At 28.8% G+C, this 11,566-nt stretch overlaps 1 long non-coding RNA gene across 4 annotated transcripts; it reads right to left on the bottom strand.

The window, feature by feature from the left end:
- Positions 1–4,821: 4,821 nt before the first annotated feature.
- Positions 4,822–11,065, bottom strand: LOC143243164 (uncharacterized). Of its 4 annotated transcripts, none has more exons than XR_013024102.1 (2): positions 9,812–11,065; positions 4,822–6,404 (listed from the first exon to the last, which is right to left on the bottom strand). It is a non-coding gene; the product is annotated as an uncharacterized LOC143243164 (long non-coding RNA). The 4 variants fall into 4 exon arrangements; XR_013024101.1 differs by having other exon boundaries at positions 9,861–11,065; XR_013024103.1 differs by lacking the exon at positions 9,812–11,065 and adding an exon at positions 8,408–9,805.
- Between the last annotated feature and the right edge of the window lie 501 nt (positions 11,066–11,566).

The raw sequence follows: 11,566 nt of genomic DNA, 5'->3' as shown, positions 1-11,566 counted from the left end.
ACTCGTTTTTAAACATTCCAAACCAAAACTGTGAAACAATCACAGCTGTATGTATAATACACTTTTTGTTCTGTTACTACAATAAGAAAATGTGAGATTGTGTGATTATTACACATTTAGTTAATAAACTATAAAATTCAGAATGGCCATTTTATTAGTGGTAGCTCCTTGAAAAAGGCATACAAAAGAGGTGATGAGTTAATAGTGTGAAATGTCCACGTTTTCTTGTAAGCAAGTTTTTTATTGGAAGTAAAAAATTGATATATAAAATATTTTACACACTCGTCTTGTGTTATCCCTATTACTAACAGTAAACCTTCAATTGAAGGCAAAGAGAGCTTTGTGAACATGACTGTATCATTCTAAAATATCCCTGGAAAAATGTTAATTTACTTTATTCAGTGAACTTTCTTCAAAGATAATAACAGCTGATGTAAAATACTGCTATTTGCCAATCAGCTATTTAAGGGGGAAGATATACATACAGACTTGATCACCAAGGAAGGGAATAACTAGGACTGTAAAATTTGTACAAGGATTATAACACAGGATGGGAAATCAAAAGATGGAATCTCTAACATAAAAATGTAAAAATTTCTTAACTAAAGATAAATAGCAATGTATAAATAAACTTCTGTTTAATGCAGATTGTTAAATCTTCATTCTTCATAATGAATATTATGAAATGATTCAAGCAAATAACTTAAAAGTATTCAAATATCCTGTATCATGTTAAAATTCAATAAATTTTCTTTTTCCTTCACAATAACTGTATTTAATAACACATTAGGACATATGAATTCACGAACAAAAGAAAGACGAACACTAAAAATTTATCAGACACGGATACATTGCTACAGCTATACCAAACTATCCTTAAAACAACTCAAACTGAATGTTATGAAATAAAATCAGAAATATAATGCCACAATAATAATGTATGTTGAATAAAGTTGTAATGTTTACTTCCATAAAAATAATTTTACGTCATTATAAGCAGAAGTATTAAATGAGAGGAACATCTTGATAGTGTGTCATAAAAATTGTCTTCTTATTTTAGTTGTTAAAAACAAACAGTAACAAAGGCTATAGATTATATTCATCACGTTTTTATGACATACAAATGAAATGATGTCTGACAAAAGTACTTAAGGGAGAAGTATACGTATCTAGAGTTGCAGAGTAAATGTTACTACAAAGAACTGTGACAATACAGCAAGATCTGTAAGTCAAACACAGCTTATAATAAAAACAATCTACAAAAAACATTTTTTGGAAACTGTGTACTAGTCATTCTGTTAACAACTGTATTATTATTTCTTAACTTAAAAAAAACAACAACCAACATGTCATTGAAGTATGCTTGTTTGTTATTGGATGAAACAATATAGTTTCATATAATATAGTACTGGTTAATACATACAAATTATTGTTTAAAACATTAAAAATAAACACCAGCTAACAAAACAACTATAAGTATACAATTAACTTTTAATGTATCCTATCCATTCATCCATCCAATATTTTCAGAAACCAAAACAGATAATAAATATACTGTGTACATAAACATATAAATATAGCTCTATATACAACTCAAGCAAAAAAATGGTATTATTAAATTGGATCAATTTACCAAACATTTATAAACTGATTTTATGGAAATTGTTTGGTTTGCACACAAAAGGCACTTGAAAACTATCTCCCAAAAACTCAGCAACAAAGGTATGGACAGATAGTTACAATAAACTATTTTGTGGAAAAAAAAATGTACCCCACAAACATAAAAATGTACAACGTACAATGCAGATAAATATCTTTCTTAGTTACTAAACAAAAAAACATTCCACAATACTTGATTTCTTCAAACTGAAAAATATCAACATCTAACACAACCATAAAAATAAGTATGTTATACAGTTTCGTTGCAATAGTTATAAACATAATGATTAATAAAATATTTTCCAAACACACACACACACACACACAAAAAAAAGTTCTGACTTGTTTTATTTGAAATCTGCTTGTAAATATTATGTTTTAAAGTTAGTTTCTAGATAAATTTTTATTATTTACACAAAAGCAAAAGCATGACAATATTATCAAATTTTATAACCTTTTAACGAGTGTTAAAATTCCAATTCAGTTAAATGGTTTTAGCTGTTTCCAGAAATGTAAAACTAAACATAAAGAAGCACTTCATAGTTCAAAATGTCAAAGCAATATACACATATTTACACTAATTATTCATGTCCACAGTAACATATTATTCTGAAAAAAAAAAAAATGTGTATGGTCAAAACAAAGTAATACAAAAGGCTGGGACAAGAAACAACTAAATGTTGAACATTCAAGAGTAAGCAGTTTGAATCATGATGTGACCACTGAAGTTCAATCTGATAAAATGGATTGTAAACAACTACGAGTTTTTGTGAAAACATTTAAGAAACACAGGGGCTGATACTTCACAGAAATTTCCACCCTTCATGATGGTTATTAGCTTACAAATATTTTGAACCCTTAAAACAACTGATGGTCACAGAAAATGTTAACCCTTATCACTAATCTTTGTAACTGTTGAAGGCCTGTGCAAGGGAACTTGCATTATCATTAACAAATTGTTTTATATTAGTTAAAAGACCACTCTGACTTTTTTTCACAACAAATAACAAAAACAAAACAAGTTTTTTACTCACTATCTAAACATGGCTATCTTTTGTTAGAATTTTATATTGCTCTGTACCTTTTTCATTTGTCTGAATCTCTTGAGTATTTTATATGATTCACAATAGGTATTCCATGAATTAAAAAACAACATGATATAGTACTATACTTGTACTAACGCAAATTAATATGTAAATCACGAGTACTAAGTCTTCTGTTTACAATCAGTAACAGGAGTAAGGTTACAAAATTCTTCTTCATTAACAAATGTTTACTAGTAGTTCTAGTGCTGAAAACATCTACAAGTTTGGGACCTTCAAAATTGGTATTTCATGTAACAAACAAATTAAACAAACAGAAGAAGAAACAGTATAGTGTTAGAGAGAAAAAAAAACCCTAAATGTTTAATTACATCTCTCCCATGAGCAGTCAAATTTATAAATGAAAAAGCATGAATGATATATAAAAAAAAGCAACACTTAATGACTGTAATTATGAAAAAAATTGGATCTTAACATATTTTTCATGAAGTATGTGTTATTCACACAAACAAAGTAAATTATATTATCTTATTATTAACTGTAATGGACTATTCCACTAAAACCTCTTTGCAAAGGAAAAGTATTTAACTACACCATCTACCAGATAGTGAGGTTTATTTAATGTAAAGTACAAAAACTGTTGACAATTATACCCCATAATAACCTGATGATGTGTCATTCATTATGAGGCTAAAATGTACAGTACAACATAACTAATAATTATTTTATCTAATTAGTCAATTACAATTCAACCAGTAGCATACTTATATGACAAGTAAAAGGCACAATTTTAAATGTTTCATAAAAGTTGAGCACAACTAACTTCTTTCAGTGTCCAATTATTAGAGAAACATGTCAAACATAATTCCCATTTTAAGATTTTTTAAAAGTCCTTTTCCCATTTGTAGACTATTCTACCAAACATTTCTTACAAGCATGAGATGTGTGAGATTTATTTCAAAATAAACTGAACACTGACTTTCAGATACGCAGCAACAGCACGTAAATATGTTTAATATTAAGTAAAAACCAGCTCTAACTGTCTGATGTAAGTAGAGGATGAAAAGTCTGTTTACACAAATTATACTACTTTGTAATATTACTACAGACATATTTGTTTTGTATATATAACAAACAAACTGAACAACCAGCTATAACTGTCTGATGTAAGTAGAGGATGAAAAGTCTGTTTATACAAATTATAATACTTTGTATTATTACTACAGACATATTTGTTTTGTATATGTTACAAACAAACTGAATTATTCTATAACTGTCTGATGTAAGTAGAGGATGAAAAGTCTGTTTATACAAATTATACTACTTTGTAATATTACTACAGACATATTTGTTTTGTATATATAACAAACAAACTGAATTATTCTATAGTAGTAACATCATATGCTCTTCTCAAATTTGTCAAATTATTTAGCACCACAAAAAAAGTCACCTTATAGCAAAATCAAGGTACAGCACAGTGACTATCATTTAGCCACTTTTTCATGGTTGTAGTACTGTTTGTTTTTAGCATCTCCCACTATATTAGAGTATACCATATTAGCAGGGTAACAATCACATTACCATTTTTTTTCATTGTCATAGTACTGTGTTTTTCTCGTGTCTGCCATTAGGATGCAGCAGTTGGGGTATAGTAACAATCATTTAACCATTTTTGGATTATTATAACACAATGTATTATTATGTTACAGCATACCAGTCAACTATACCTAAATTATTGTACATAATACTAACTGTTCTCTCCTGTATTGTCTGCTCACCATTTTACTTCACCACATACCAGGTTGGCAATTTTACTTTGTATCCACATGATGATGTTTCTTCCAGTACTAACTGGGACCACACTTGAAAAACTGTATTAATTACTATTCTAAAAATCTCATAAAGGCACCTGGTGTTTGTTTTGAAAACACATCTTTACAGATATTGTTTATACAGATGACTCTCTTAACACAACTATATCAGTGTGTTGAATCATAAAGAAGACAGTTTAGATCTATCATAGCTGCTATTTATTAGACCACAAGGTTTGTTTATATTCTAATATCTGTATGTAACTTTACAATTAGTTGTTAAGTTATATTCAGAAAAACACAAGGAATTCAGTTGTGTCACAACAACAGTTTATTAGATGATTCAAGTTCATTTTCTACTATCTATATATTACCTTGAGACCAAACAGTTATGAGCTGGCTATTAAATCAAATGGAAAATTAGAAGAGAACTATAACACTGACCCGAGTTTAATGTCGTTTTTTTATTATTTGTGTTAATATCACAATTTAATTATAATATCAAACTTCCCTTAGAATCACACTCTTTCCCTATTCTATAACACAATAAATGGGCTAAACAAAAAGTGATTTAAAACTGAGAAATAAAGCAACACATGGGTCAAATAATTTTAATAATTTAATAATAATAAGAATCTTTATATTTTATTAATGTTAACTGAAAGCCTGGTTCACTCACTTCTCAGAATAATTGATATCAATGTTCTTGACATTGAACAGTCACATTTTACTAATTCATTAAACACACAAAAAACTGAATGGATACTTTCCATCAAGCCAGTAATTATAGGAAACCAAAATATGTAACAAAGGGAAGAATAAAGTACAATTATACTAATCACTGTTTGATGTTAACTGTCTGAGCTGTTTTAGGACGGTTTCTACCAACTTCTTTTTGTCTCGTTGATTCTTTTTTAATGCTGAAAATATATTTTTCTTTTTGTCTGCTTCTCTCACCCTTAAGGGAATAAAGAACATTAATTCACACTAAAAGTATGGACAGGTCAAATTAATAATATTTTAAAAAATTAGTAAATTATATTATCCTTTTCATTCACAAGCCTGAACAAGACCTACCTAAAAAAAATAAGACCCTTTAAAAAAATGTTGCATTATTTGAAACTTGTATTTTTTAGCAATAATTTTATTTCTAAAACAACTTGAAGGTAGTTATACACTTTTCATAAATAAATAAACATTGCAATTGATTCAAAAGCATGCATTATAAAATATAAAGTGTAAACACACCATTGTAAAGTAAAAAACAAAAAAATCTTTTTTATCTTTATGACACAAATTCATCAATCAATCAATCAATTCTTTTATAAGTCTTCACACACAAATTTGCCCTAAACAATGTTTTAGGTAACACTGCATTACAAATCATTTGCTACTAGAGAAAACTCAAGTGATTCTTGGTAATTAAATAGTTTTGGTTTCAGATATGTAATCAGAATTTGTCCATCACCTCTAGATTTTAAGATAATGTAGTATCTCACTACTTTATCAACAATATGTCTAATACCATACAATCAGCTCAGTTCAATAGGTTTATACTGTGAAATTAAGTTTACATAGAAAGTTTAATGAACAAAAGGAATTTATTTTTGATAACTTCAAACAGTAACTGTATTGTATTGGTGTAAAACTCCATATATATTGTTCATATGTGCTACTTGTTCTTGATAAAATTATAATGACTTGCACCAATTTTGCTTCATTCCATGTTCACCTTTTCTGCCCAGGAATATTTGAGGAGTCCTTCAACTGAGCTTAAAATGGGCAGAGTGATACACCTCTCTCTCAACTGCTTTTCACTCACTCACTCAGTTGGTTACTTTGTCTGGCTCTGTGCAAACTCAAAACAAAGTCCATCTTCCTCACATCATACCTGTGATATTATCAAATAAAATCAAAATTTTGTTTTTAAAATATTTTAAACTAGTTCTCTAAACATAATTCTTTTATACTTTTTAGAAAATTATTTCATGTGCTGACTGCTTTCACTTCAAGTCCAAAAACCACCTAAACAGTTTATGCTACATTTGTGTTGTACAGTTTCCAAATCTGGCTTCACATAGTGGCTGAATAAAAGAAGAGCAATTGTGTCATTGACAATTTCAATGATACAGTGTGAGCCCAAAGATCATCTAACTTACTGTTATTTTTGCATTAATATTTCTGGATATTCAGACAAAACTAAACAATACACTAAATATCCAGAGATTGTGATGAAACCAGTATCTCATGGGGATGATTTTCTTGTGTCACATCCAGCAGAAAAGTGGGAAATAGAAGTAAAACTGTAAAAAAGACAATGAATCATCTTGACTTCCTTCATTTAGTAATTTTACCCTGTGGCATCTCAGCATAAACTGCCTCATCTGATCACACAAGATGAGCTAAATGATCAGATCTGTGACTTGTTTTATACTGAAACAGCATGGGAAATTTCATTTACGGCAATGGAATTTATCATAAAGTCTTGCTTCTCACTACAGCATGCAAGATACTTTGTGTTTCTGTACAAATGTTGATGCACTAATTGAAGAATCAAGTACTGAATATACTCTCAAGAAAGAAAACATTTTACCAATTCATCTAAAGTTAGTGTGAAAACTGTGCTTTTACATAATGGGAACACTAAGCCATTGGTTCCTGTTATTAATGCTGTAAACATAGTAGAACATGCAGCTTATACCTGAAGCAATCAAATATCCACTACTGCTAAGTCTATAAAGTGAGTATACTAAACACTGTAGTCTGTCTGGGATAGCCGATATCATAAAATTCATTAAAAAAAAAAAGGAATGGCCAGTGAGAGAATTATGTTCCAGGAAAACAGAAAGTTGAGTACCAACTTTCACTGAATCATCAAGATATGTTTCTTCCCCACTCCATCTGTCTTATAAGTTTCAAAAGTTAGTGAAGTAAAACTAAAAGGTGGTATCTTTGTTGGGCCACAGATTTGGGAAGTGCTGATGAATGGTGATTTTAAAACACTACTCAGTCAGAAAGAACTTACTGCTAGGAAATCACTCAAACTGGTTGTTAAAATTTTCTTAGGAATTTACAGAGATGAAAACTATGTTGTTATGATTAATGATATCTCTGAGAACAAGAGGAAAACTGGGTCCAAGATGTCACTACAGTTACGCTTCTCACACTTTTAATTAAGCTTCTTATCAAATGATCTAGGTGCAGTGAGCAATAATCTTGGTGAGCACTTCCCTTAAGATATGTCTATAATAGAACAGTAACATCAAGAAAGACAGTGGAATCATGTGATGACAGAAGATTACTGTTGATTCTTATAGCATGAAACTAACAACATACATAAAAGATGCAACAAGTCAGTCAGGTATTTTGTAAAAAGAAATAAATAATAATACCATGATGAAAGTTTTAAACATAGCTTAAGTGTATTTTCAGTATATAATTACACATTGTTTTTGAACATTCTTAAATGCAATTTTCAAATAAAGTTATCAGAGAGAGTTATTTTCACAATATATAAGAATATTTAGAATAAACCTAACATAGCTCAAAACTAGAGGTGATCAGTAATATTCAACAATTTTTAGAATCAGGATCAACAAACTACTCATGAACAGTTGTATTTTTATTGTGGTAGAGAAGCTTCTTTTGTGCACAGTGTAACTTCTGAACATATAATTACTGTGCAAAATTACTCAAACACTTATATGCTTTACATATTTCTAAAAAATTACTTTGATTGAATGACTTAAGGATATTTCAACACATAAACAAAAAACATGAATTTTATCTCATAAGTACAACTCAAAGCTGATAGTTAAAACCATATATAACTTATATTATAAAGAAGCTTACACACAGAACAACCTTAAATATCAAATTTTTAAAATTACTTACAGATCAACCTGTACAAACTATATACTTCATGATATTCCTACAAGTACCTATATTCTCAGTTATGCCAACTAACAAGACATGCTTTAACTGATATGAGGTGTTCTTTCATTATAAAAATCCCAGGCACCTAGTTATCATAAAAAAAAGGTTAAGGAAAACTATCGTATTTATATGCAAGAAAGTATCAATTAACTGTGCAAATTTGTGGTAAGAACTGTTAAATATATGAACAAACAAACATTCTGAATTTAAGTGGTTTTCTACTAAATGAAACTAATTATGGCTAAATTAACTAACACATTCATGATTATTAACTTCAAAATGTAAAATAGAATTTTAGTTATAAACATTATACCATAAATTTAAGATTTTATTTCTATCTACCTTAGAAAAATAATATATTGATAATATTTATCTACTTTGTATTCAATGTTTTATTACTCTCACATTACACGTGGAGATGAAAATCTAAGAATGTTTATTTAATGTGAAGCATTGGAACTTATCATCTTGTGAATATGTGCAAATTGTATGCATGTATGATTAACTGACTACACAACAGACATTCAACAATTATTAAACTCAAGACAGTTAAAACTGATTCATTAATAATTATGGTATTAATACAGAGAATTCTCAAGTTATGTTTAATATATAACTATGATAAAAAACAAACAAACATAAGAGAGAAACTTTTTGGTAATAAAATCTACAACTGTTTCCAACTTCTGATCAAAACAAAATACCTACATAGTTCAAATAAAAATTAAACGAGTAATGAATATTATATACGTCTAACATATCACCATACTTATGATGATTAAAAGGTATTGATTCATCCCTTATGGTACCCTCAATGCAAGCAAATTTTTTGCTATAATCCCAAACAAAAATTCAGCTAGCTTAGGAGGTTTAGTTTTGTTCTAAACACTTATCTTAAGATAACAATGCAAAATAATCCTCATAAACAAATATATATATATCAAACAATTTAACCAATACTAAAAATAAACTAACATTAAGGAAAGAAAAATAAAACATTACTTTATTCAGAGTCTACAACTATTTATCATCTTACCTTCATTCTTTCTAAATTTGTATTTACATCTGTCAAAGGCTAGTTGAGAAACTAAATAAGACTTAACTTTTAATTTAAAAAATGAAACTTGACATCTTGCAGGACTTGTCTTGGAGTAAGACATCAATAGTATCAGGTTTCTTAAGGGCAACATATAACTAGGTAACTAAACATACAACTTTTCAGGTGGCTATACGTTTCCTTTTTCCTTTTTTTTAAAAATCAAAACATTCATAATCATTATTGGAAAGACTTTAACAATTTATAATAAAGCAAGTTATAGTGACATTTAAAATTAACTTTGATCACTTTTATGTTCCACTTACTTTTCAAGCACAACTACAGCAACTTGTGGGTTTACCCTTCAATACTTACTATTTTCTTGTCCATAGTCATGAAAGTAGGTTGCCCAATCCCATGTCATGAAAAGATCTAGAAGTTATAAGAAAATATAACTACAAAAATTCTGCAAGATAAATTCCAGTGCACAAAAATAAAGTAAACTGCTATACGTAAATTAACTAACAAAAATTACAAGAAGAAGGAATTGTACACTATAAGTCAGAAAGCAATAATAAGAAATCAGTTTTAGTGAAAGGAGACTGATGGACTCTGTGACTAAACTAAAATAATTGGAAGATGTGATATCAAAAAATATATGGAACTATTTTACTTGGTACAGTTTCCACAGTTAATACATCTTTAATTATGTTTGTTTGTTTTTTAATTTCATGCAATGCTGCACGAGGGCTATCTGCACTAGCCATCCCTAATTTAGAAGCGTAAAACTAGATGGAAGTCAGCTAGCTATCCCTAATTTAACAGTGTAAGACTGGAGGGAAGTCAGCTAGCTATCCCTAATTTAACAGTGTAAGACTAGAGGGAAGTCAGCTAGCTATCCCTAATTTAACAGTGTAAAACTGGAGGGAATTAAGTACTTTAAATACTACACATTCACACTAAGACACAACTAGCTAACATCTGATCTTAACATTAGTAACAGAAGGTGTATTTAATGGCCTAAATATAAGCATTGGGTGTAAAACATTATTATAACAAAGGCTTAGTTGAAACACTACTCCATTGAAACCCTTGGTAACTTTTATCTTACTTTTCTGTATTCCTCAATGTTAATAAACAACTTAAAAAAATATAAATAAAATGCTATTTAACTTATCGTGGTGCAATAAGTGAGCCTAGGGTATTATTTGTTTTATAATTAAGCTTAAAAATGTACTGTGCAATAACTTACTCTAAGCTCAATAAAGACAAAATATCAATTCTAAATCTAAATAATTTCTGAATTAAATTGTTTTGTTCTATCACCAAAGTTAACAAGAATAAAAAAACAAACCAATATGTATATTAAACATTCACAACATAAATACCATAGTTGACCTAACAATATCAATTGGGAGTTTTGTTACAAAACAATGATATAAATTGTATACCATTACTATTAAAAAAAAAAGAAGCATGACACAAACTGTTTATTATATATATTAACACCAGAGAGACATTTAGAGTGTTCCATCTTCCACACACATTATACTCTTTAACACTGTAAATATGTGATAGCCATAATCTCATGCTACTTTTATCATTTTTCTAAAGTACTTCATAACTTGTTCTTAATGTTTCATGAAAAATTTAAAATCTTCCCAGTAACAGTAAGCAGAGCCAATCTTTATGCATATACTCAAAAGGTGATTTACAAAACTATAACTTTTATCTCTGTATTTCTATAGACTGGTAGAACTTTTAAGCAAATAGGTCTATTCAGATACCAATAACTATTTTGAATCTATTCAATGTTACACAGTGGCTTTTCAAATGCATTACTAAACTTTTGGAAAGAAATAGCAATAACTAACATACTGAGCAAGACTTAAAACTGAACAAAATACACTATTCATTTCAAGCAGGCCAAACTAGCCTAACAATCCTTTGACTGTTTATGTACATGTGAAACTGAATGAGTGTTGAAATCTTTATCAGTACCACATATAACCCAATAAAGGTGACATAAAATATTTTAACTAGATTGACTATTCCTTTTTTAGGATAATAAAGAGCAATGA

This window comes from Tachypleus tridentatus, unplaced genomic scaffold (assembly GCF_004210375.1).
Source record: "Tachypleus tridentatus isolate NWPU-2018 unplaced genomic scaffold, ASM421037v1 Hic_cluster_2, whole genome shotgun sequence".
NCBI classification, from domain to species: domain Eukaryota; kingdom Metazoa; phylum Arthropoda; class Merostomata; order Xiphosura; family Limulidae; genus Tachypleus; species Tachypleus tridentatus.
The sequence above is the reverse complement of the archived record's forward strand: the minus strand, read 5'-3'. Positions and strand labels throughout refer to the sequence as shown.